This window comes from Nycticebus coucang, chromosome X, assembly GCF_027406575.1.
Source record: "Nycticebus coucang isolate mNycCou1 chromosome X, mNycCou1.pri, whole genome shotgun sequence".
Taxonomy (NCBI): Eukaryota; Metazoa; Chordata; class Mammalia; order Primates; family Lorisidae; genus Nycticebus; species Nycticebus coucang.
This window is the reverse complement of record NC_069804.1, coordinates 166,251,709-166,277,812: the sequence shown is the minus strand read 5'-3', so window position 1 is coordinate 166,277,812 and position 26,104 is coordinate 166,251,709. Positions and strand designations below refer to the sequence as shown.

At 42.0% G+C, this 26,104-nt stretch overlaps 1 pseudogene; it reads left to right on the top strand.

Moving 5' to 3' along the window:
• Window positions 1-24,437: 24,437 nt before the first annotated feature.
• Window positions 24,438-24,556, top strand: LOC128578859 (uncharacterized; annotated as a pseudogene).
• The last annotated feature ends 1,548 nt before the right edge of the window (window positions 24,557-26,104 follow it).

The window sequence follows — 26,104 nt, the reverse complement described above, 5'->3', positions numbered from 1 at the left end:
CTATAAAGGAGGGGGATTTGTTGAATGTATGATATGATGATTAATAACACTTCTGATGTGTGCCTTTATTGGGAAAGTGTAAAGATAACAAAAACAAAAACAAAAAAGAACAAGAAGACAGAACAGCTCTTTGAGGGATCCTTGCTGTTCTCTAGAATTGCTGGCTTTTCTGTAAATAAAAGTGAAACTGTTGCTCTCTCATCTGCTTCTCTGTTGATTGGCTTGGGTGACAGAAGGATAGACTCCTTGGTCTGGCAACATATGCACCAAAGTTTCAGGGTGGCGCCTGTGGCTCAATGAGTAGGGCGCTGGCTCCATATACCGAGGGTGGCAGGTTCAAACCCGGCCCCAGCCAACCTGCAACTAAAAAAGAGCTGGACATTGTGGCAAACACCTGTAGTCCCAGCTACTTGAGAGGCTGAGGCAAGAGAATCGCCTAAGCCCAAGAGCTGGAGGTTGCTATGAGCTGTGATGCCACAACACTCTACTGAGGGCAACAAAGTGAGGCTCTGTCTCAAAAAAAAAAAAAAAATTATCAACAAAGCTTCAAAACACATGAAATAAAACCCATAGAATTAAAAATGAGAAACAGAAAAATCTACAACCATTGATAGGGATTTCAATAGTCACACTAGTGATTGTCCTAACTACTAGAAACATAATAAACAAAGATACAGAAGAACTGAACAATGTCATCAACCAAGAGGATCCAATTGACATGTATAGAACATTCTCTCTGATAACAGTCCACACGTTACTTTCAAGTCTTTATGAAACATTCACCAAGATAGATTATATCCTTGGTCGTAAAACAAAACTCAACAGATAGAACAGTAAAAATTTAAAGATACAGCCCACTGTAATGCTAGCTCTCTGGGAGGACAGGAGTTTGAGACCAGTCTGATGACATAGTAAGACCCCTGTCTCTACAAAAATAAAAAAAAAAAAAGATAGGCAGGTGTGGTGGCACATGCCTGTAGGAACAGCTACTCGGGAGGCTGAGGCAGGAAGATTGCTTGAGCCCAGGAGTTTTAGGTTGCCTTGAGCTATAATGATGCCACTGCAATGTAGCCAGGGCAACGGAGTGAGACTCTGTCTCAAATAATAAATAAATAAATAAATAAATTCTATGTTGTTTGTGTAAAAAAAAAAAGGAAAAAAAAGGAAAGCAAAAAATTAAGTCATTCAGAGTATATTCATTTTATGTTATTGCTATAAGGGCCAGGGGACTCTTGTCCTTTATCCCTGAAAATTCAGAGAAAGATCAACTCACAATTAAGTCAGATAAACAAGAGAAATGTTTATTTCCAAATATCATGCACATGGGGAGAATTACACAAGTGATTACCCAGTATCTCAGTGATGGTCAGTTATTTTTATACTTGCCTTTCAGAAGGGAGAGGGAAAATGAGGTGTGTAGGTGCAAGGAGTGGTTGTTAGGGAGTATGAATAGATGGGGGGAACAGATTGACTTGTAAATTAACCTGAAAGACAGGTATTGTGCTTTAAATGCTTTCAGCCAAGTCTGCTTGTTTTCTTGATCTTTCCTGCAATATGTTGAGATAACAAGCACAGAAAAGAAAGTCATTTGGCCACTTTGATCTTTTTTTTTTGAGACACAGCCTCAAGCTGTCGCCCTGGGTAGAGTGATGTGCCATCACAGCTCACAGCAACCTCCAACTCCTGGGCTCAAGCAATTCTCCTGCCTCCACCTCCCAAGTAGCCGGGACTACAGGCGCCTGCCAGAACACCCAGCTATTATTTTTGGTTGCAGCCGTCATTGTTTGGCGGCCCGGGCTGTGAGCTGGCGCCTTAGCCGCTTGAGCCACAGGCGCCAAGCCCCACTTTGATCTTTTGATGAGGCCAGTCCTATCTACATAAGAGGGAAAGCTCCTTCCAAATACTTTTTTGATCTCAAACGTCCTTTAATTCAAAGGACTCTTTACACCAAGTAGTCATATTTGGGGTGATTTTCCTTAGCATCTTCACTGCTATAATAAATGACCACAAATTTAGTGACTTAAATAATTATAAATTTATTATCTTACATTTCTGTAAATCAGATGTCTGACATGGGTCTCTTCCAGTTAAAACCAAGGTGTCAGAAGGCTGCATTTCCTACCAGAGGCTGTAGTGGAGGGTCCATTTCCTTACTCATTTAGGTTGGCAGATTTTAGTTCCTATGGTTGTAAGACTGAGGACTATGTTTACTAACAAACTGAAAACTTAAGATGTTCCCAGCTTTTAGAGGCTACTGAAGGCACGTGTACTGAGAATAAGAGGGAGTCAGTGAGGCTAGGGCTGACATGACACAGCTGGTCTGGTCAGTTTAGATTCTTTTTTTTTTTTTTTTTTTTTGTTGTTTTTGGCCGGGGCTAGGTTTGAACCCGCCACCTCCGGCATATGGGACTGGCACCCTACTCCTTGAGCCACAGGCGCCGCCCATGGTCAGTTTAGATTCTAAGTGACCCTCACCTCCTGTTTCTTTACTGTTTTGTAAATTTAGCTCCCACCCTAAAGCTGCCCATCTTAAGTAATTTAGGTGGATTGATTCGGGAGATTAACTTTTGACTTGAAATGTTGTAATGGTCACTGAGTTATGCTGATTATTTATTTATTTATTTATTTATATTATTCTTTTTTTGAGACAGAGTCTCAAGCTGTCACCCTGGGTAGAGTGCCGTAGCGTCACAGCTCACAGCAACCTCCAACTCTTGGGCTTAAGTGATTCTCTTGCCCCAGCCTCCCAAGTAGCTGGGACTACAGGCGCCCACCCCAATCCCTGGCTATTTTTTTGTTGTTGTTGCAGTTGTCTTTGTTATTTTAGCTGGCCCCTGCCATCCTCCGTGGCCGGCGCCCTACCCACTGAGCTACAGGCGCCGCCTGCTGATTATTTAAATTAAGGGTTAATGTGGTCTTTGCTTTGAACCTTTATGGATAAAACTGTGATTGTGCAAATGGAAGAACGGAACAGTCTGGGAGAGGCTGCTCCACTGTTCTCTAGTATCACCAGCCTTCTGAAAAATAAAGTTTGGTGGACCTATCCCTGTCTCTGCATATTGGCTGACAGTGACAGGCGGCTGTCCCTCATCATCCAGTAACACTACCACATTCTTTGGCTTGTATCCCCCTCTTTCATCTTCAAAGTAAAAAGTGCCTGATTAAATCCTCGTCATGCTGCATCTTTCTCACCTTTTTTTTTTCTGATTCTCTCTTCCTTTTTTAACGGATTTCTGGGATTAGATTGGGCCCGTGTGGCTAATACAGGAAAATCTCCCTATCTTAAATAATTGTTTAGCAACTTCAATTCCTCTTTGTCATGTAACAGCATATTCACAGGTTCTAGGAGATAGTGGACATCTTTGGGTGGCCTGCCTATTACACAGAGCAATATACAGAACATGTCTTCTGACTATAATGAAGCCAAACTAGAAATCAAGAATGGAAATGCAAGAGGAAGATCAGTGAACACTTGGAAATAAAACAACACAACACTAAACAATCAATGGATCTAAGAGAAAGCCTCAAAGAGGATTTTTTTTTTTTTTTGAGACAGAGCCTCAAGCTGTCACCCTGGGTAGAGTGCTGTGGCATCACAGCTCACAGTAACCTCCAACTCCTGGGCTCAAGCTATTCTCCTGCCTCAGCCTCCCAAGTAGCTGGGACTACAGGCGCCCGCCACAACGCCTGAATATTTTTTGGTTGCAGCCATCATTGTTGTTTGGTGGGCCTGGGCTGGATTCGAACCTGCCAGCTCAGGTGTATGTGGCTGGCACCTTAGCTGCTTGAGCCACAGGCGCCCAGCCGTCAAAGGAGATTTTTTAAAAATCACAGAATTGAATGAAAATGAAAATACAATGTATCAAAATATGTAAGACCAATCTAAAGTAGTGCTGAGAGGCAATTTTTTTTTTGCAGTTTTTGGCCGGGGCCGGGTTTGAGCCTGCCATCTCCGGCATATGGGGCCAGTGCCCTACTCCTTTGAGCCACAGGCGCTGCCCCACAAATGTTTTTTATATAGCAGCTTTATAAAGATAGAATTTACCTTTGAAAGTGTAGAGAGATCAATGATTTTTAGTATATTCACAGAATTGTGCAACTGTCACCACTATCTAATTTAAAATATTTTTATCTCTTCAAAAAGGAACTCCATACCTACTCGGAGTCACTTTCTGTTTCTTCCTGCTCTACGCCCTAGAAATAACTGATCTACTTTCTTTTTCTATGCATTTGCCTATTCTGTATTTGCATATAAATTGAATCATATTATTATGTAGTCTTTTGGGACTGGCTTCTTTTATTTAACATGTTTTAAAATTCATCCATGTTGAGGCACATCTCAGCACCATTTTCTGTTCTTTTTTTTTTTTTTTTTTTTTTAGAGACAGAGTCTCACTTTATTGCCTTCTGTAGAGTGGAGTGTTGTGGCATCACAGGTCACAGCAACCTCCAACTCCTGGGCTTAGGCTATTCTCTTGCCTCAGCCTCCTGAGTAGCTGGGTCTACAGGCGCCTGCCACAATGCCCAGCTATTTTTTGTTGCAGTTTGGCCAGGGCCGGGTTTGAACTTGCTACCCTTGGTATATGGGGCGGGTGCCCTACCCACAGGTGCTGCCTCAGCACTATTTTTTGATCAACTAATACAGTATGTGGATATATCACATTTCGTTTATCCATTCATCAATTGATAGACATTTGGGTAATTATTCTTTTTGGCTATCATGAATAATGCTGCTATGAACATTCCTGTGCAAGTTTTTGTAAACATATTTTCATTTCTCATGGGCATATACTTCAGAGTGGAATTGCTGAGTCATATGGCAGCTCAGTGTTTACCATTCTTATTTTTTTTTTTGAGACGGAGTCTCACTATGTTGCCCTCTGTAGAGTGCTGTAGTGTCACAGCTCACAGCAACCTCAAACTCTTGGGCTTAAGCCATTCTCTTGCCTCAGCCTCCCAGGTAGCTGGGACTACAGGCACCCGCCACAATGCCCGGCTATTTTTTGTTGCAGTTGTCATTGTTGTTTAGCTGGCCCCGGGCTGGGTTTAAACCCGGGCTGGGTTTAAACCCACCACTCTTAGTGTATGTGGCTGGTACTGTAACTACTGTGCTACGGGCACCGAGCCAGTATTTACTATTCTGAGGAAATAACTTTTCCAAAGTGGCTACATCATTTTATGATCCCATGAAAGAGAAATTTATGACACTCAATGGTGTTTACATTAGAAAAAAAGGAAAATCACAAATCAATAATCTAAGTTTCTGATTCGGGCAACTGGAAAAAGAAAAGAAAATGAAACCAAATAAAGCAGAAGGAAAAGAATAATAAAAGATCAGAAATCACTGAACTTGAAAACAGAAAAACAATGAAGAAATTAATGAAATAAAAACTGGTTCTTAAACATCAATAATATCGATAAGCCTCTAGCAAGACTGACAAAGATAAAAAGAGAGAAGACATAAATACCAGTATCAAGAATTAAATAGGAGATATCATTACATATCATACAGACATTGAAAGGTTAAAAAAGGAAATATCAGAAACAACTTGACGCTTAGAAATTTTACAACTTAGGAGAAATGAACCAATTTCTCCACAACCACAGGTACCAAAACCAAATTGAGATAAGACAAATGATGGGAAGAGTCCTTTAACAATTAAAGAAATTGAATTCATCTGTCTGAGTAAGAGTTACACCCTTAGGTGCACTTGTATTAGGAGATAGGCTGATGTTTATACACATATATGATTATATGAAACTTCAAAATAAAGAGTAATATCATTTACTTTTCTCCTGGATAGTTTCTCTATGTTTTATATTTTTAGCTAACAGTGATTTTGAACAGATAACTACTCCAGAAAGAAATGAAAGTAGAGATTTTTCTGCAAAAATGTTTCTTAGGTATTTGAAAATGTTCCATAAAACAAAGTTTGTAAGAACTCTAGCTGCCTCATGAGATTCTATTCTATTTATATACTGTACCAGATGTGAATGTCACTTTAATCTATATATACAAGTATATATTCTGTTTTTTTTTTTCAGAGACAGTCTCACTTTGTTGCCCTCAGTAGAGTGCTGTGGCATCACAGCTCACAGCAACCTCTAGCTCTTGGGCTTAGGCGATTCTCTTGCCTCAGCCTCCTGAGTAGCTGGGACTATAGGCACCCTCCACAACACCTGGCTACTTTTGTTTTTGTTGCAGTTTGGCTGGGGCTGGGTTCGAACCCTCCACCCTCGGTATATGGGTCAGCGCCCTACTCACAGAGCCACAGGCGCTGCCCATATATTCTGATTTTTTTTTTTCAAAAATAAAATTCGTTTATCAAGGTTAAAAAAGAAAATGAATTCATAACTAAAAATTTTCTGAGAAAGAAATTTCCATGCTTATAACACGTTGTTCATTGAAAAATTCTCCCAAACATTTAAAGAATTGACATCAATATTATACCATCTCCCTCAGAAAAAAGAAGAGGAGGGAATACTGTCTAGCTTATTTTATGAAGCCAGTGATACTGTGATACCTAAACCAAAGACACCAAAAAGGAGAAAACTATAAACTAGTATCTCTCATCAACTTAGACACAAAAATCCTCAATGAAATATTAACAAATCAGCTCAGTGCCTGTAGCCACATACACCAAGGCTGGTGGGTTCAAACCTGGCCCGGGCCTGCTAAAAACAACAATGACAACTGCAACAAAGAAATAGCCGGGCATTGTGGCAGACACCTGTAGTCCCAGCTACTTGAGAGGCTGAGGCGAGAGAATTGCTTAAACCCAAGAGTTTGAGGTTGCTGTGAGTTGTGACATCACGACACTCTACCTAGGGCAACATAGTGAGACTCTGTCTCAAAATAAATAAATAAATAAATAAATAAATAAAATAAAAAAGAAATATTAACAAATCAAATTCTGCAAAGTACAAAATAAATTATACACTATGACTGTCATGGTTGATTTTTAGGGTCAACTTCACTAGATTAAGGGACAGCCAGATAGCTGATGAATCATTAATTATTCTCAGTGTTTCAGTAGGCAGTGAACCTGTTCCTTTTCTGCTGACAGGAAACCCTGGTGGTTTGACTTTTGATTACAATGATTGAACAACCCCAGGTGTGTCTGTGATTTGAGTAGAATGATTGGGCTCCCTCAGGTGTGTCTGTGAGGGTGTTTCCAGGAAAGATCAGCATTTGGGTTTGTTGACTGAATGGAGAAGATCTGCCCTCAATGTCAATGGACACCAAACAGTCAGTTGGGAATTTAGGTGCAACAAAAAGATGAATTCTTGCTCGCTCTTCTTGAACCATGATGTTCTTCTCCTACCCCTGGATGTCAGAACTGCAGTTTCTCTAGCCATTGGATTGTGGAATTGCACCAACATCCCCTTGGGCTCTTGGGCCTTGGGCCCAAATTACACCATCAGCTTCCCTAGTTCTGAGACCTTCAGGATTAATCTGAGCCACACCACTGACTTCTCTGGTTATGCATCTTACCAGTGGTCTACTGTGGGACTTCTCAGCTTCCATAACTAAATAAGCTGATTCCCCTAATAAACTCTTTCTCATGTATCTCTTTCTATATCGTATTGGCACTGTCGGGGAACCTTGACTAAAACAGATTTAGAGAGTTATTCCAGTAATGCAAGACTGGTTCAATACTCAAAGAGTAATTAATATAAGTTACCATATCAATAGACCAAGGAAGAAAAATAATATGATCACATCAATTGATGCAAAAAACATATGCAAATTTATTTAGAAAGTTGTATGGAGGGCAGCACCTGTGGCTCAGTCGGTAAGGCGCCGGCCCCATATACCGAGGGTGGCGGGTTGAAACCCGGCCCCGGCTGAACTGCAACCAAAAAATAGCTGGCCGTTGTGGCGGGCGCCTGTAGTCCCAGCTACTCGGGAGGCTGAGGCAAGAGAATCGCTTAAGCCCAGGAGTTGGAGGTTGCTGTGAGCTGTGTGAGGCCACGGCACTCTACCAAGGGCCATAAAGTGAGACTCTGTCTCTACAAAAAAAAAAAAAAGAAAGTTGTATGGAAAGGCACAGGCCCTAAAATACCTAAAACAAATCTGAAAAAGAATAAAGTAGGAGGAACCACTCTACTTGGTATTAAAGCTTAACACGTAACTCCTTTAATTAGGGAATGAAGCCACAGCCACATGGATTAATAGAATAGAATAGAGGATCCAGACATAGACCCACACAAATATGTTTAAATGATTTCTTTCTGGGCGTGGTGGCTCACACCTGTATTTCCTGCACTTTCGGAGGCCAAGATGGGAGTATCACTTGAGGCCAGGAGTTCGAGATCAGCCTGGGCAACATAGCCAGCCAGACCCCATTTCTTTTTCTTTCTTTCTTTTTTTTTTTTTGAGACAATCTCAAGCTGTCACCCTAGGTACAGTGCTGTGGCGTCCCTTGGGCTTATGCAATTCTCTTGCCTTAGCCTCCCAACTAGCTGGGACCACAAGTGCCCGCCACAAAGCCCGGCAATTTTTTTGTTGCAGTTGTCATTGTTGTTTAGCTGGCATTGGCTAAACAATTTAGAACCCACCAGCCTCGGGGTATGTGGCTAGCGTCATAACCACTGTGCTATAGGCACGGAGCCCAGACCCCATTTCTAAAACACAAAAAAATCAACCCGTATGGTGGTGTACATCTGTAGTCCTAGCAGGAGAGTTGCTTAAGCTTAGATGTTCAAGGTTATAGTGAGCTGTGATCATGCCACTGTGCTCCAGCCAGGACCACAGAGCAAGGTTGCATAATAAGTGATTTCATTTAAATGACATCCCTAAAATGACAAAATGATAGAAATCGAAACAGATTAGTAGTTGCCAGGGGTTAGGGATTGGGGCATGGATGGGCTAACTGTGGCTATAAAGAGACTGCATGAAGGAGCCTTGTAAGAATAGAACATTTCTACATTTTGATTGTGGTGATGATTCTATGAATCTATAGATGTGATGGGATCAGGCTTCTCATCAGAAACAATGGACACCAAAAAGTAGTGCAGTGACACACGCAAAGTATTGAAAGAAAAATCTGTCATCCAAAAATCTATAGGCAGTAAAGCTATTCTTCAAAACTGAAAGAAAAATAAACAAGTTCCCAGACGAGCAATGAGCAAGAAAGTTTATTGCTAGCACAATTACCTTACAGGAAATTAAAGCAAAGAAGTTCTTTAGAGTGAAAAGAATTGCCTGCAAAGATTAAATTGGATCTACACAAAGAAATGAAAAGCACCAGTAAAGGTAATTTTGTAGGCAATTATAAAAAGAAAGTGTAATGGGTATGTGTATATGTGTGTGTGTTGTCTGTTATAATTTCTCTTTTTTTTTTTTGAGACAGAGTCTCACTATGTTACCCTCAGTAGAGTGTCGTGGTGTCACAGCTCACAGCAACCTCCAACTCCTGGGCTTAGGCGATTGTCTTGCCTCAGCCTCCTGAGTAGCTGGGACTATAGGTGCCCGCCACAATGCCTGGCTATTTTTTGATTGCAGTTGTCATTGCTGTTTAGCAAGCCCAGGCCGGGCTCGAACCTGCCAGCTTTGGTGTATGTGGCTGGCACCCTACCCACTGAGCTATGAGAGACTCCTCTTTTTTCTTTTAATAGATTTAAAAATAATTCCATGAAACGATAAAAATAAAATTGTATTCTTAGGCTTTTAACATATAAATATGTGATATATATGACAATAATGGCATGATGGAGTAGAAAGGGAATGAAACTATATTAGAGCAAGTAAAGGACAACAAACTGAAATTGAAACTTCGGCTCGGCGCCTGTAGCTCAGTGGTCAGGGTGCCAGCCGCATACACTGGGGTTGGAGGGTTTGAACCCGGCCTGAGCCTGCTAAATGACAACTGCAGCAAAAAATATAGCTGGGTGTTGTGGTGGGCACCTGTAGTCCCAGGTACTTGGGAGGCTGAGGCAAGAGAATTGCCTAACCCCAGGAGCTGGAGCTTGCTGTGAGCTGTGACATCACAGCACTTTACCAAAGGGGACAAAGTGAGACTCTGACTCTTAAAAACAAACAAACAAAAAAGTTAAAATGAAATTAAGAAAATAATTTTGGCCAGGTGAAGTGGCTCATGCCTGTAATACTAGCACTCTGGGAGGCTGAGACAGGTGGATCGCCATGCTCAGGAGTCTGAGATTAGCCTGAGCAAGATACAGACCCCTGACTCTACTAAAAATAGAAAATATAACCAGTCATCATGGAGAGTGCCTGTAGACTCAGCTACTAGGGAGGCTGAGACAGGAGGATCACTTAAGCCCAAGAGTATGAGGTTGCTGTGAACTATGACACCATGGTACTCTACCTAGGGGTGACAGAGTTAGAGTCTGTCTCAAAAAAAAATTTTTTTTTTTACTTATGATAGTATCAAGAGAAATAAAATACTTAGAAATATATATATATATATATATATAGAGAGAGAGAGAGAGAGAGAGAGAGTCTCACTCTGTCACTTGCACTAGAGTGCCATAGCCTCAGTTTAGCTCACAACATCCTGAAACTCCTGGGTTCAAGCAATCTTCATGCCAAAGCCTCCCAAATAGCTGGTACAACAGGCACACACCACCACACCTGGATAATTTTTCTATTTGTGATAGAGACAGGGCCTTTCTTTGCTCAGGCTGGTCACACTCCTGACCTCAAGTGATCCTACCCCTTTGCCTCCCAGAGTACAAGGATTACAGGTGTGAGCCACCATGCCCAGCCAATGCATTTAGTAAAGCAAGTGCAAGAATTGTGCGCTGAAATTACAAACTTTTGTTGAAAAAAATTAAAGAAGATCTAAATAAAATGCAAAAGACCTAAAACAGGAAAAACAATTTTGAAAAAGAAGGATAAATTTGGAGAACTTAGACTGTCCATTTTCAAAACTCACAAAAAAGATACAGTAATCTAGTCATATGGTGTTGGCGTTAGATCAATGGAACAGAATTGTGAGTTCAGAAACAAAATCTCACACTTACAGTCAATTGATTTTCACAAGACAATTTCATAACTGTAATTGTAACTGCAATTCAATGGGGAAAAACAGCCTTTTCAACAAATGCTGATCAGACTACTGAATATTCACATAGAAAACCAAACCAAATAAAACATGAATTTAGATCCTTACCTCTTACCATACATAAAATCAACTCAAAAATGGATCTGGAGCCGGGTGCGGTGGCTCACGCTTGTAATCCCAGCACTGTGGGAGGCTGAGAAGGGAGAATTGCTTGAGCTCAGGAGTTCGCGACTCGCCTGAGCGACAGTGAGACCCCCGACTCATGAAAAAAATGGAAAAACGCAGCCGGGCGCCACGGCGAGCGCCTGCAATCCCAGCGGCTTCCGGAGGCTGAGGCAGCGGGGTGCCCGCAGCCCGTCTGAGGTTGTGGTGAGCTACCACGCCCACTGCACTCTGCTCAGGGGCATAGGGTGGGACTCTGTCTCAACAACAACAAAAAAAAAATGGATCTGGAGGCCAGGCTTGGTGGCTCAGGTATATAATCCTAGCACTCAGGAGGCTGAGGCAGGAGGATACCTTGAGCTCAGGAGTTGGAGACCAGCCTGAGCAAGAGTGAGATTCCATCTCTGGCTCAAGTGGCTAAGGCACCAGCCACATACACCTGAGCTGGTGAGTTCAAATCCAGCCCAGGCCCGCCAAACAACAATGACGGCTGCAACCAAAAAACAGCTGGATGTTGTGGCAGGCGCCTGTAGTCCCAGCTACTTGGGAGGCAGAGGCAAGAGAATCGCTTGAGCCCAGGAGTTGGAGGTTGCTGTGAGCTGTGATGCTAGAGCACTCTACCCAGGGTGACAGCTTAAGGCCCTTTCTCAAAAAGAAAGAAAGAAATATTGGCAGTGCCTGTTGCTCAGTGGGTCAGTGGGTAGGGTGCTGGCCACATACACCCAAGCTGGCGGGTTCGAATCTGGCCTGGGCCAGCTAAAACAACAAGGACAACTGCAACAAAACAATAGCCAGGCGTTGTGGCCGGTGCCTGTAGTCCCAGCTACTTGGGAGGCAGAGGCAAGAGAATAGCTTAAGCCCAGGAGTTTGAGGTTGCTGTGAGCTGTAAGGCCATGGCACTCTATCCAGGGTGACATAGTGAGACTTTGTCTCAAAAAAAAAAAAATTAACTGGGCATCATGGCAAACCCTTGTAGTCCCATCTACTTGGGAGGTTGAGGCAAGAGGCTTACTTGAGCCCAGTTTGAGGTTGCTGTGAGCTAGGCTGAGGCCATGACACTCTAACCTGGGCAATAGAGTGAGACTCTGTCTCAAAAAAAAAAAAAAAAATTGGATCTGGACCCAAATATAAGGCCTAAAATTTCCAGACTGAAACAGAAAAGAATATGACCTTGAGTGAGGCAAAAATTCATTAGCCAAAACAACAAAGTCATGATCCATACTAGAAACATGGATAAAAACATTTCATAAAAGTAAAAAATTTTTCCATTAAGCAAATAAGGAGAAAAACTATAGATTGGGAGAAATTATTTGTAGATTATATATCTGATAAAGGACTTGTATCAAGAATATATAAAGAACTCTTATAGCTTAATAATAATAATACAAACCAATTTGAAAGTATGCAAAAGACTTAAATAGACATTTAATCAGCTATAAGATACACATGGCTTTTTTAGCTTTTCATGACTAAATAAGCTAATGAAGAGATGTTCAGCATTATTACTCATTAGAGCAGTGGTTCTCAACCTGCCTAATGCTGCGACCCTTTAATACAGTTCCTCATGTTGTGGTGACCCCCCAACCATAAAATTATTTTTGTTGCTACTTCATGACTGTAATTTTGCTACTGTTATGAATTGTAATGTAAATATATGATATGCAGGAGACCCCCAAAGGGATCGCAACCCACAGGTTAAGAACCGCTGCATTAGAGGAATGCAAATAAAATCCACTCACCAGGCTGACTATAATAAAAGGACAGATAATAACAAGTGTTTAGCAAAAATGTGGAGGAATGAGCCTTCATACCCTGTTGATGAAAATGTAAAATGGTGCAGTCTCTTTGAGAAAGTTTGGCAGTTCTTCAAAAACTTAGGCTTAGAGTTATATGACCCAGCAATTCCACTCCTAGTTATATACAAAAGAGTAATGAAAATATATATCCACAGAAATATTTCTACACAGGTGTTCATATCAAGTTTGTGAAGGCAACCACTAGAAATGATCCAAGTGTCTGTGAACTAGTGAATGGATAAACAAAAAGTAGTATGTTTATTAAGTGGGCTACTACTGAGCAATAAAAGGAACAAACTACTGGTACATGCTACAACATAGATGAACTTCAGAAACATCCAGAAGCCTTGGCTCAACACATGGGTTCAGTGGTTACAGAGCCAGCCACATACACCAGGGCTGGCAGGTTCGTGCCCGGCCCAGCCTTGCTAAACAACAATGACAACTACAATAAAAAAAAAAATAGCCAGGTGTTATGGCGGGTACCTGTAGTCCCAGCTACTTGGGAGACTGAGGCAAGAGAATTGCTTAAGCCCAAGAGTTTGAGGTTGTTGTGAGCTGTGTTGCCACGGCATTCTACCAAGGGTGACATAGTGAGACTGTCTCAAAAAAAAAAAAAAAATTAGCATCCAAAATCAATCATCTTCACACCAAACATCAATGTTAAATAAACAGAGATTTCCATTAAAAAAAAATCCAGAACCCAGATGCCAAAGACCACACATATGAGTCAATTTATATTAAATGTCTAGAGAAAAATCTATATAGACAGAAAGTAGATTAATTGCTGCCTAGGCTTGGGGAAGTGGAGATTAATTGCAAATGGATATGAGAGTTATCTTCAGGTTGATGGAAACTTTGTGGTAGATTGTAGTGACGGTCATAAAACTCTGTAAATGTACTAAAAAGATAGTGATTTGAACAGTTACAACAGTGCATTTTATGATTATACGTCAATAAAGTTGTTTTTAAAAACAGCTAGTGAACATGAAAATATAATTCATACCATCAGTCATTATGGAAATAAAATTAAAATCATAATGAAATTCCATTTATGTGAAATATACATAAATAGAGTTGTTAAAAAAAAAAAACTACTGGGAAATGCAAGGGTATGTACACCCATTAGAATGCCCGAAATTAAAGAAGGCAGACAGTAAGAATTATTGGCAAAGGCTCGGCACCCATAGCTCAGCCACTAGGGTGCCAGCCACATACACCAGGGCTGGCGGGTTTGAACCTGGCTTGGGCCTGCTAAACAACAATGACAACTACAACAAAAAAATAGCCGGGCATTGTGGTGGGCATCTGTGGTCCCAGCTACTTGGGATGCTGAGGCAAGAGAATCACTTAAGCCCAAGAGTTTGAGGTTGCTGTGATCTGTGATGCCATAGCACTCTACCAAGGGTGACAAAGTGAGACTCTGTCTCCAAAAAAAAAAAAAGTTAAATATAAATTTACCATATTATACAGCAACTCATCCCCATGGTGTATACCAAGGGGAAAACCTATGTACACACATATGTATAAGAATTTTCATGGTAGAATTATTCATCATAGCCTCAAAGTCGAAAAAAACCAAATGTCCAAACTGATGTCTGTATAAACAAAATGTGTATGTTCAGATAATGGGATCTTACTCAGTCATAAAAGGAATAAAGTACTGACACATGCTCCAATCTTGATGAAGTTTGAAAACATTATGCTAGGCCAGGTGTGATGGCTCATGCCTATAATCCCAGCACTCTGGGAGGCCAAGGTGGGTGGATTGCCTCAGCTCACAAGTTCGAGAGACCAACCTGAGCTACAGTGAGACACCCCTCCAGCTGGGTGTTGTGACGGGCACCTATAGTCCCAGCTACTCAGGAGGCTGAGGCAAGAGAATCACTTGAGCCCAAGAGTCTGAGGTTGCTGTGAGCTATGATGCCATGGTACTCTACCCAGGGTGACAGAGTCAGAGTCTGTCTCAAAACAAACAAACAAACACCATTATGCTAAGTGAAAGAAGCCAGACACAAAATTCCACATATTGTATGAGTCCATTCGTATAAAACTGTTCAGAAAAGGAAAATTCATTGAGACAGAAAGTGGTTGTTTGGGCCTCTTGGTGGGAAAAGGGATTAACAAAAAATGGGATCTTTTTGTATTTTTTGAGACATGCTTTCTGGCCTTGTATGTGATCAATCTTAGAGAATATTCCATGTGCTGATGAGAATGTAGTTCAGTCATTTTAGGGTACAATGTTCTGTAGATGTTTGTTAGGTTTGTTCTAGAGTTCTGTTTAGGTCCACAGTTTCATTTTGTGTTTGTCCAGTTCAGTCAGTGGAATATTGGAGTCCCCAGAAATTATGGTGTTGCTATTTATCATTTTGTTTGTCTGTTTGTTTATTTATTTTTGAGACAGAGTCTCACTTTGTGGCCCTGGGTAGAGTGCTTGCTGGGCATCATAGCTCACAGCAACCTCATTCTCTTGGGATCAAGTGATCCTCTTGCCTCAGCCTCCCCAGTAGATGAGACTACAGGTGCCAGCCACAATGCCCAGCTAGTTTTTTTTTTTTTTTTTTTTTTGAGACAGAGCCTGAAGCTGTCGTCCTGGGTAGAGTGCCGTGACATCACAGCTCACAGCAACCTCCAACTCCTGGGCTTAAGTGATTCTCTTGCCTCGGCCTCCCAAGTACCTGGGACTACAGGCGCCCGCCACAACATGCAGCTGTTTTGTGGTTGTAGTTGTCACTGTCGTTTGGTAAGCCCAGGCTGGATTCGAACCCACCAGCTCTGGTGTATGTGGCTGGTGACTTAGCTGCTTGAGCTACAGGCACCGAGCCATAACATCTGGCTATTTTTTGTTGCAGCTGTCATTGTTGGTTAGCTGGCCCGGGCTGGGTTCGAACCTGCCACCTTCGGTGTATGTGGCTGGTGCTGTAACCACTGTGCTATGGGCACCAAGCCTTTTTGCCCAGCTAGTTTTTTTTGGAAACTGGGTCTTGCTCTTGCTCAGGGTAATGTTGAACGTGTGAGCTCAGGCAATTCACCTGCCTTGGCTTCCCAAAGTCGTAGGATTACAGGTGTGAGCCACTGTGCCTGGCTATCATTTCGTTTATGTGGAGTAAAGTTTGCTTTAAGACTTTGGATGCTCCTATGTTAGGTTGCATAAATGTTTATGATTGTTAAGTCTTCTTGTTGGATTGATGCCTTCACCATTATAATAGTGTCCATCTTTGTCTCTCTTTCCTTTTGTTGATTTCAAGTATCTGTTGTCTGATGTGAGAATGGCTACAACAGTTTTCTTTTGGTTTCCATTTGCATGGAATATTGTTTTCCAATCTTTCACCTTGAATCTAATTCTCATCTGGTTTTTGACAAGACAGTTAAAAACATACACTGGGTCTAAGAATCCCAGTTCAATAAATGGTGCTAGGAAAAGTGGATAGCCATGTGTAAAAGACTAAAACAGGGAGAGAGCAAGATGGCGGCCGAGTAACAGCTTTCCTGCATCTGGGTACCATGAGTCTGGGGAAATAAGACTCTAGGCATCTCTGGCTGGTGGAATCTGCCTATAATCGTCCCTTTGAGGATACAGGGAGTCAGCGAGAGACTTCTGGACCCCAAAAGGAGGACAAAAACAGTGGAAAACTGGCAAGTGGTCGCGTATGTTCGATTGGTCTAATTCCTCCGGCAGCTGTAAGTACAGTAGCAGCGAGACTGCAAACCGGAAAGGCCTTACCTGTGAACTGTTTTGGTGTTTTTGGACTTGGCACTCAGTTGAACTGCCTTGGGGAGAGCTTGAGCAGGAGTGCGGAGAATATTGGGCGTTGTCTAGGGCCCCAGACCGAGCCACTGAGCCAGACGGAGCTAATAGTGTTCAGCTGTGGGCCGCAGGGAGCCATTGTGAGAGAACTGCCCCGGCAAGCTCCACCCTCAGGGTCGCAGAGCAGGGATCGGGTGGGAGCTAGTAACCTAGAGACTGAGCAACCTAAAGGCGGGTACTGAGCCGCCTTACAGCCTTAACCCTCAGGGGCAGAGTGAAACTGGTTTTGGCACACTGGGTAAGTAGATAGACACTTCAGCAGTGATCCCAGTGACAAGCACTTTCCTGGGAAAGCATCTGCTTAGCAAGTTTAGAAGCTTAAAGTGCCTTTTAAGAGGGCTGAGGAGAAATTTAGGGTGTCTATCCTATGGGGTTTGAGAAATCAGCGGAGGCCTCCAGTCGTATCAGCATTGTGATTAACATCTCATACCCCAGAAGACCACCTGGTGCCCAGACAATATTCAACAAGATATATACACTGCTTTTTTTTTTTTATTGTTGGGGATTCATTGAGGGTACAATAAGCCAGGTTACACTGATTGCAATTGTTAGGTAAAGTCCTTCTTGCAATCATGTCAGTTGTTTTTTGTTTGTTTGTTTGTTTTTTGTTTATTTTGATTTTGTTGCTTTTTTTTTTTTTTTTTTTTGAGACAGCCTCAAGCTGTCACCCTGGGTAGAGTTCCATGGCATTACAGCTCACAGCAACCTCCAACTCCTGGGCTCAAGCGATTCTCCTGCCTCAGCCTCCCAAGTAGCTGGGACTACAGGCACCTGCCACAATGCCCGGCTATTTTTTTTCGGTTGCAGCTGTCATTGTTGTTTGGTGGGCCTGGGCTGGATTCGAACCCACCACCTCAGGTGTATGTGGCTGGCGCCTTAGCCACTTAAGCCACAGGCACTGAGCCTGTTGCTTTGTTTTTTAATTTCAACCTTTTCCGTACAGATTTTTTTCTTTTCTTTTTTTTCTTCCTCCATTTTTCTAGTTTAAATACAATTTCCCATTGCTGCCTTTTTCAATAACTAGAACTTCATTTTTGCTAGTGTTTCTACCCCTATTATTTGGTTTTTCACCCAATTTTATCCCGTAAAGTTTTCTGTTTGTTTGTTTTGGGTCAATTTATAGCATTTTTGTCTTTCCTATCTACTTGGTGGAGGTGGGGTACTGTATCTGATCAGGTTAGCAAAGAGCTGCTGACCTCAAGGGAACCACCCAACTGGGCACCCCCAGAGGTTGGGTTTTTTTTAAGGTTGTGTCAAAGTACCCTACTGTACACCTATATTGCTCTGTCTCCCTCTTTCTGTGCCTGTCTTCTTTTTGTTAATATTCCCTTTCACCCACCCCCTCTCCTTTTTCTATATTCTTTTCGTCCTTCTTTCTTTCTTTTATTCTTGCTCTTCAACCTTCTCATCCTTCTGGTCCTGTACCAAAAGGACTCATCGAAATCTTAGTCCACAGGCACGGGAACTTAAAGAGCAAGAGGAAGTGAAAGGAAAATTAGGGCATGGAAACAGATACAAGAAATCACTCATGAGGAAGAATCAGCAGAAAACTCCAGGCAACATGACGAACCAGTCCAGAGCAACCCCTCCAAGGGACCATGAGGTAGCTACTGCAGAGGATTCCACCTATAAAGAAATGTTAGGAATGACAGAAAGGGAATTTAGAATACTCATGATGAAAACAATGAAGGAAATGATGGAAACAATTAAGGAAACTGCTAATAAAGTGGAAAATAACCAAAAGGAAATCCAAAAACAGAATCAAATAAGAGATGAATGATATGAAGAATATAGAACGGATATAGTGGAGCTGAAGCAACTGAAGCAGTCAATTAGGGAACTTAAAGATGCAATGGAAAGTATCAGCAACAGGTTAGACCATGCAGAAGAAAGAGTTTCAGAGGTAGAGGACAAAGTTCTTGAGATAACTCAGATAGTAAAAGAGGCAGAAAAGAAGAGAGAGAAAGCAGAACGTTCACTGTCAGAATTATGGGACTTTATGAAGTGTTCCAACACACAAGTAACAGGAATCCCAGAAGGGGAAGAAGAATGCCCCAGAGGAATAGAAGCCATACTAGAGAATATTATAAAAGAAAATTTCCCAAGTATCACCAAAGATTCTGACACACTGCTTTCAGAGGGATATCGGACCCCTGGTCACCTCAACTCTAACCGAGCTTCTCCAAGACACATTGTGATGAACCTGTCCAAAGTCAAGACAAAAGAAAAGATTCTGCAAGCTTCCAGGAGTAAGCACCAGTTGACCTACAGGGGCAAATCCATCAGAGTGACTGCCGACTTCTCTAATGAAACTTTCCAAGCAAGAAGACAATGGTCATCTACCTTTAATCTCCTTAAACAGAACAATTTCCAGCCCAGAATTCTGTACCCTGCTAAGCTAAGCTTTAAAAGTGATGGAGAAATCAAATCAATTAGGTATATATAAACATTAAGGAAATTTGCGACAACAAGACCAGCTCTACAGGAAATACTTCAACCTGTTCTACACACTGACCATCACAATGGATCAGCAGCAAAGTAAGAACTCAGAAATTAAAGGACAGAACCTAACCTCCATACTGATGCAAAGGATAAAACTAAGCAATGGACTCTCAAAAAATAAGATGAATAGAATACTACCACACTAATCAATTATCTCAATAAATGTTAATGGCTTGAATTCCCCACTGAAGAGACATAGATTGGCTGACTGGATTAAAAAACACAAGCCATTCATTTGCTGTCTGCAAGAAACACACCTGGCTTCAAAAGACAAATTAAAACTCCGAGTCAGGGCGGCGCCTGTGGCTCAGTCGGTAAGGCGCCAGCCCCATATACCGAGGGTGGCGGGTTCAAACCCGGCCCCGGCCAAACTGCAACCAAAAAATAGCCGGGCGTTGTGGTGGGCGCCTGTAGTCCCAGCTACTCGGGAGGCTGAGGCAAGAGAATCGCTTAAGCCCAGGAGTTGGAGGCTGCTGTGAGCTGTGTGACGCCATGGCACTCTACTGAGGGCCATAAAGTGAGACTCTGTCTCTACAAAAAAAAAAAAAACTCCGGGCGGCGCCTGTGGCTCGGTCGGTGAGGCGCCGGCCCCATATACCGAGGGTGGCGGGTTCAAACCCGGCCCCGGCCAAACTGCAACCAAAAAATAGCCGGGCGTTGTGGCGGGCGCCTGTAGTCCCAGCTACTCAGGAGGCTCAGGCAAGAGAATCGCTTAAGCCCAGGAGTTGGAGGTTGCTGTGAGCTGTGTGAGGCCACGGCACTCTACCGAGGGCCATAAAGTGAGACTCTGTCTCTACCAAAAAAAAAAAAAAAAAAACTCTGAGTCAAGGGTTGGAAGACAATTTTTCAGGCAAATGGAATTCAGAAGAAAAGAGGAGTTGAAATCTTATTTTCAGATACATGTGGATTTAAAGCAACTAAAGTCAAAAAAGACAAAGATGGTCACTTTATATTGGTCAAGGGAAAAATACAACAAGAAGACATTTCAATTCTAAATATTTATGCACCCAATTTAAATGCTCCCAGATTCTTGAAACAGACCTTACTCAGTCTGAGCAATATGATATCCAATAATATCATAATAACAGGGGAAATTTAACACTCCTCTTACAGAGCTGGACAGATCCTCTAAACAGAAATTAAAAAAAGATATAAGAGATTAAATGAGACCCTAGAACAACTGTGCTTGATAGACACATATAGAACACTCCATCCCAAAGATAAAGAATATACATTCTTCTCATCACCCCATGAAACATTCTCAAGAATTGATCATATCCTGGGACACAAAACAAATATCAACAGAATCAAAAGAATTGAAAATTTACCTTGTATCTTCTCATACCATAAGGCACTAAAGGTGGAAACTCAACTCTAACAAAAACGTTCGACCCCACACAAAGGCATGGAAATTAAACAACCTTCTGTTGAATAACACATGGGTGCAGGAAGAAATAAAACAGGAAATCATTAACTTCCTTGAGCATAACAACAATGAAGACACAAGCTACCAAAACCTGTGGGATACTGCAAAAGCAGTTTTGAGAGGAAAATTCATCGCTTTAGATGCCTACATTCAAAAAACAGAAAAAGAGTGCATCAACAAACTCACAAGCCATCTTATGGATTTGGAAAAAGAAGAACAATCTAAGCCTAAACTCAGTAGAAGAAAAGAAATATCCAAAATCAAATCAGAGATCAATGAAAACGAAAACAAAAGAATCATTCAGAAAATTAATGAAACAAGGAGTTGGTTTTTTGAAAAAATTAATAAAATAGATAAATAATTGGCCAGACTAAGGAGAAATAGAAAAGTAAAACTCTAGTAACCTAAATCAGAAATGATAAAGGGGAAATAACAACTGATCCCACAGAGATACAAGAGATCATCTCTGAATATTACCAGAAACTCTATGCCCAGGAATTTGACAATGTGAAGGAAATGGATCAATATTTGGAATCACACCCTCTCCCTAGACTTAGCCAGGAGGAAATAGAGCTCCTGAACAGACCAATTTCAAGCACTGAAATTAAAGAAACAATAAAAAATCTTCCAACCAAAAAATGCCCTGGTCTAGATAGCTTCACACCAGAATTCTATCAAACCTTCAAGGAGGAGCTCATGCCTGTACTGCAGAAATTATTCCAAAAAATTGAGGAAGAAGGAATCTTCCCCAACACATTCTATGAAGCAAACATCACCCTGATACCACAACCAGGAAAAGACCCAAAGAAAAAGGTGAATTTCAGACCAATCTCACTCATGAATATAGATGGAAAAATTCTCAACAAAATCCTAGCCAATAGATTACAGCTTATCAAAAAATTCATATCATGATCAAGTAGGTTTCATCCTAGGGATGCAAGGCTGGTTTAACATAAACCATAAACGTTATCCACCATATTAACAGAGGCAAAAATAAAGATCACATGATCCTCTCAATAGATGCAGAAAAAGCATTCAATAAAATCCAGCATCCTTTTCTAATTAGAACACTGAAGAGTATAGGCCTAGGTGGCACATTTCTAAAACTGATTGAAGCTATCTATGACAAACCCACAGCTAATATTTTACTGAATGGAGTAAAACTGAAAGCTTTCCCTCTTAGAACTGGAACCAGACAAGGTTGTCCTCTGTCACCTTTACTATTCAACATAGTGCTGGAAGTTCTAGCCAATACAATTAGGCAAGACAAGGAAATAAAGGGAATCCAAATGGGAGCAGAGGAGGTCAAACTCTCCCTCTTTGCTGATGACATGATCTTATACTTAGAGAATCCCAAAGGTTCAACCACAACACTCCTAGAAGTCATCAAAAAATACAGTAATGTTTCAGGATATAAAATCAATGTCCACAAGTCAGTAGCCTTTGTATACGCCAATAACAGTGAAGATGAGAAGCTAATTAAGGACACAACTCCCTTCACCATAGTTTCAAAGAAAATGAAATACCTAGGAATGTACCTAACGAAGGAGGTGAAGGACCTCTATAAAGAAAATTATGAAATCCTCAGAAAAGAATTAGCAGAAGATATTAACAAATGGAAGAACATACCATGCTCATGGATGGGAAGAATCAACATTGTTAAAATGTCTATACTTCCCAAAGCAATCTACCTATTCAATGCCATTCCTATTAAAATACCAACATCATACTTTCAAGATTTGGAAAAAATGATTCTGCGTTTTGTATGGAACCAGAAAAAACCCTGTATACCTAAGGCAGTTCTTAGTAATAAAAATAAAGCTGGGGGCATCAGCATACCAGATTTTAGGCTGTACCACAAAGCCATAGTGGTCAAGACAGCATGGTACTGGCACAAAAACAGAGACATAGACACTTGGAATTGAATAGAAAACAGGAAATGAAACTAACATCTTACAACCACCTAATCTTCAATAAACCAAACAAGAACATACCTTGGGGGAAAGACTCCCTATTCAAGAAACGGTGTTGGGAGTACTGGATATCCACATGTAAAAGACTGAAACTGGACCCACCCCTTTCCCCACTCACAAAAATTGATTCAAGATGTATAAAGGACTTAAATTTAAGGCATGAAACAATAAAAATCCTCAAAGAAAGCATAGTAAAAACACTGGAATATATTGGCCTGGGGAAAGACTTCATGAAGAAGACTGCCATGGCAATTGCAACAACAACAAAAATAAACAGACGGGACTTCATGAAACTGAAAAGCTTCTGTACAGCTAAGGAGACAATAACCAAAGCAAAGAGACAACCTACACAATGGGAAAGGATATTTGCATATTTTCAATCAGACAAAAGCTTGATAACTAGGATCTATAGAGAACTCAAATTAATCCACATGAAAAAAGCCAACAATCCCATATATCAATGGGCAAGAGACATGAATAGAACCTTCTCTAAAGAAGACAGGCGAGGGGCGGCGCCTGTGGCTTAGTCGGTAAGGCGCTGGCCCCATATACCGAGGGTGGCAGGTTCAAACCCAGCCCCTGCTGAACTGCAACCAAAAAAAAAAAAAAAAAAAAGAAGACAGACGAATGGCTAACAAACATATGAAAAAATATTCATCATCCCTATCTATTAGAGAAATGCAAATCAAAACCACCCTGAGATACCATCTAACCCCAGCGAGAATGGCCCACATCACAAAAATCTCAAAACTGCAGATGCTGGCATAGATGTGGAGAGAAGGGAACACTTTTACACTGCTGGTAGGACTACAAACTAGTACAACCTTTCTGGAAGGAAGTATGGAGAAACCTCAAAGCACTCAAGCTAGACCTCCCATTTGATCCTGCAATCCCATTACTGGGCATCTACTCAGAAGGAAAAAAATCCTTTTATCATAAGGACACTTGTACTAGACTGTTTATTGCAGCTCAATTTACAATCGCCAAAATGTGGAAACAGCCTAAATGCCCACCAACCCAGGAATGGATTAACAAGCTGTGGTATATGTATACCATGGAATACTATTCAGCTATTAAAAAAAATGGAGACTTTACATCCTTCGTATTAACCTGGATGGAAGTGGAAGACATTATTCTTAGTAAAGCATCACAAGAATGGAGAAGCATGAATCCTATGTACTCAATTTTGATATGAGGACAATTAATGACAATTAAGGTTGTGGGGGTGGGAGGAAAAGCAGAGAGAGGGAAGGAGGGAGTGGGGTGGGGCCTTGGTATGTGCCACACCTTCTGGGGGCAAGACATGATTGCAAGAGGGACTTTACCTATCAATTGCAATCAGTGTAACCTGGTTTATTGTACCCTCAATGAATCCCCAACAATAAAAAAAAAAAAAAAGACTAAAGGGGATCCACACCTCTCATCACCTCACTGGCCAGGTGCAGTGGCTCATGCCTGTAGTCCTAGCACTCCAGGAGGCTGAGGTGGGTGGATTGCCTGATCTCACGAGTTTGAGACCAGCCTGCACCAGAGTGAGACCGTGTCTCTAAAAATAGCCGGGCATTGTGGCAGGCACCTGTAGTCTCAGGAGGCTGAGGCAAGAGAATGGCTTAAGCCCAAGAGTTTGAGGTTCCTGTGAGCAGTGAGCCAGGGCACTCTATAAAGGGCCACAAAGTGAGACTTTGTCTCAAAAAAAAAAAAAATTAACTCACGATGGATAAAAGACTTAAACCTAAGTCAGGAAACTGTAAGAATCCTAGAAGAAAATTTTGGTACAGACAGGTGCAAAAAAAAATCCTCTTTTGCAACCCAGAACTCATTACTAAGTATGAGTTTTGCTACATATAGGAAGGAATATTGGCTCAGCACCTGTAATTCAGAGGCTAGGGCACCACCCACATAGACCGGAGCTGGCGGGTTTGAATCCAGCCTGGGCCTGCCAAACAACAATAACAACTACAACCAAAAAATAGCCAGGCGTTGTGGCTGGTGCCTGTAGTCCCAGCTACTTGGGAGGCTGAGGCAAGAGAATTGCTTAAGCCCAAGAGTTTGAGGTTGCTGTGAGCTGTTATGCTGCGGCACTCTACCCAGGGCGACAGAGTGAGACTCTGTCTAAAAAAAAAAGGGGGGCTGCGCCTGTGGCTTAGTGAGTAGGGCACCGGCCCCATAGGCTGAGGGTGGGGGGTTCAAACCCAGCCCCGGCCAAACTGCAACAAAAAAATAGCCGGGTGTTGTGGCAGGCGCCTGTAGTCCCAGCTACTCGGGAGGCTGAGGCAAGAGAATCGCGTAAGCCCAAGAGTTAGAGGTTGCTGTGAGCCGTGTGACGCCACGGCACTCTACCCGAGGGTGGTACAGTGAGACTCTGTCTCTACAAAAAAAAAAAAAGGAATATATGTTCCCTGAGATAGTTTAAAGTGATGGGGTTTGGCAGGGTCCACTGGCTTATGCCTGTAATGCCAGCACTCATGAGAGGCCTAGGTGGGAGGATCACTAGAGGCCAGGAGTTAAGAGACCGACCTGGGCGATTTAGCCATACACTTGTCTCCATAAAAAAATTAGAATTCTGGCTCAGCACCTGTAGCTCAAACGGCTAAGGTGCCAGCCACATACACTATAGCTGGCAGGTTCGAATACAGCCCGAGCCTGCCAAACAATGACAACCGCAACCAAAAAATAGCTGGGCATTGTGGCAGGCGCCTGTAGTCCCAGTTACTTGGGAGGCTGAGGCAAGACAATCGCTTAAATCCAGGAGTTGGAGGTTGCTGTGAGCTGTGATGCTACAGCACTCTACCCAGGGCGACAGCTTGAGGCTCTGTCTCAACAACAACAAAAAAAGTTAATGCAGGTACATGAATCTTCATCTCAGCATATGCTCCTAGGGAACCAGCCCAAGGCAAGGAGGACTACTTATTCCTAATTCCCCTAGTTTTCAGGTGAAGAGACGTCTGTTCAAGTAACACTCCAGGCTTCTCCATGCCCCTTACTACTCCCTATGGGAGAAGTGGCATGCTAAATTGCGATTTGGGACAAGGAATTTGGTATGTGTGACTTAGCCCCTTTCTTTGGGGACCTTCCTGCCTGCAGAGGGCATATTCTCAGATCTTTTCTCAGCCATGGAATACGTTTAATGAAAAAGGCTCTGCCTTTTCAGGAAAGGCCTAGAAGCAGAGCCTGAGACAGGGATTTGGATGCATGTGATTTATTGAGGAAAAACCAATAAAAGAATGAAGGTAGCAGGCAGTACCTGTGGCCCAAAGGAGTAGGGCGCTGACCCCATATACTGGAGGTGGCGGGTTCAAACCCAGCCCTGGCCAAAAACTGCAAAAAAAAAAAAAAAAAAATGACGGTAGCAAGACGGGAGAAGGAGTGGTGTGGCTGTGGCCTTTTCCATGTGTCAGGAGTTGTTT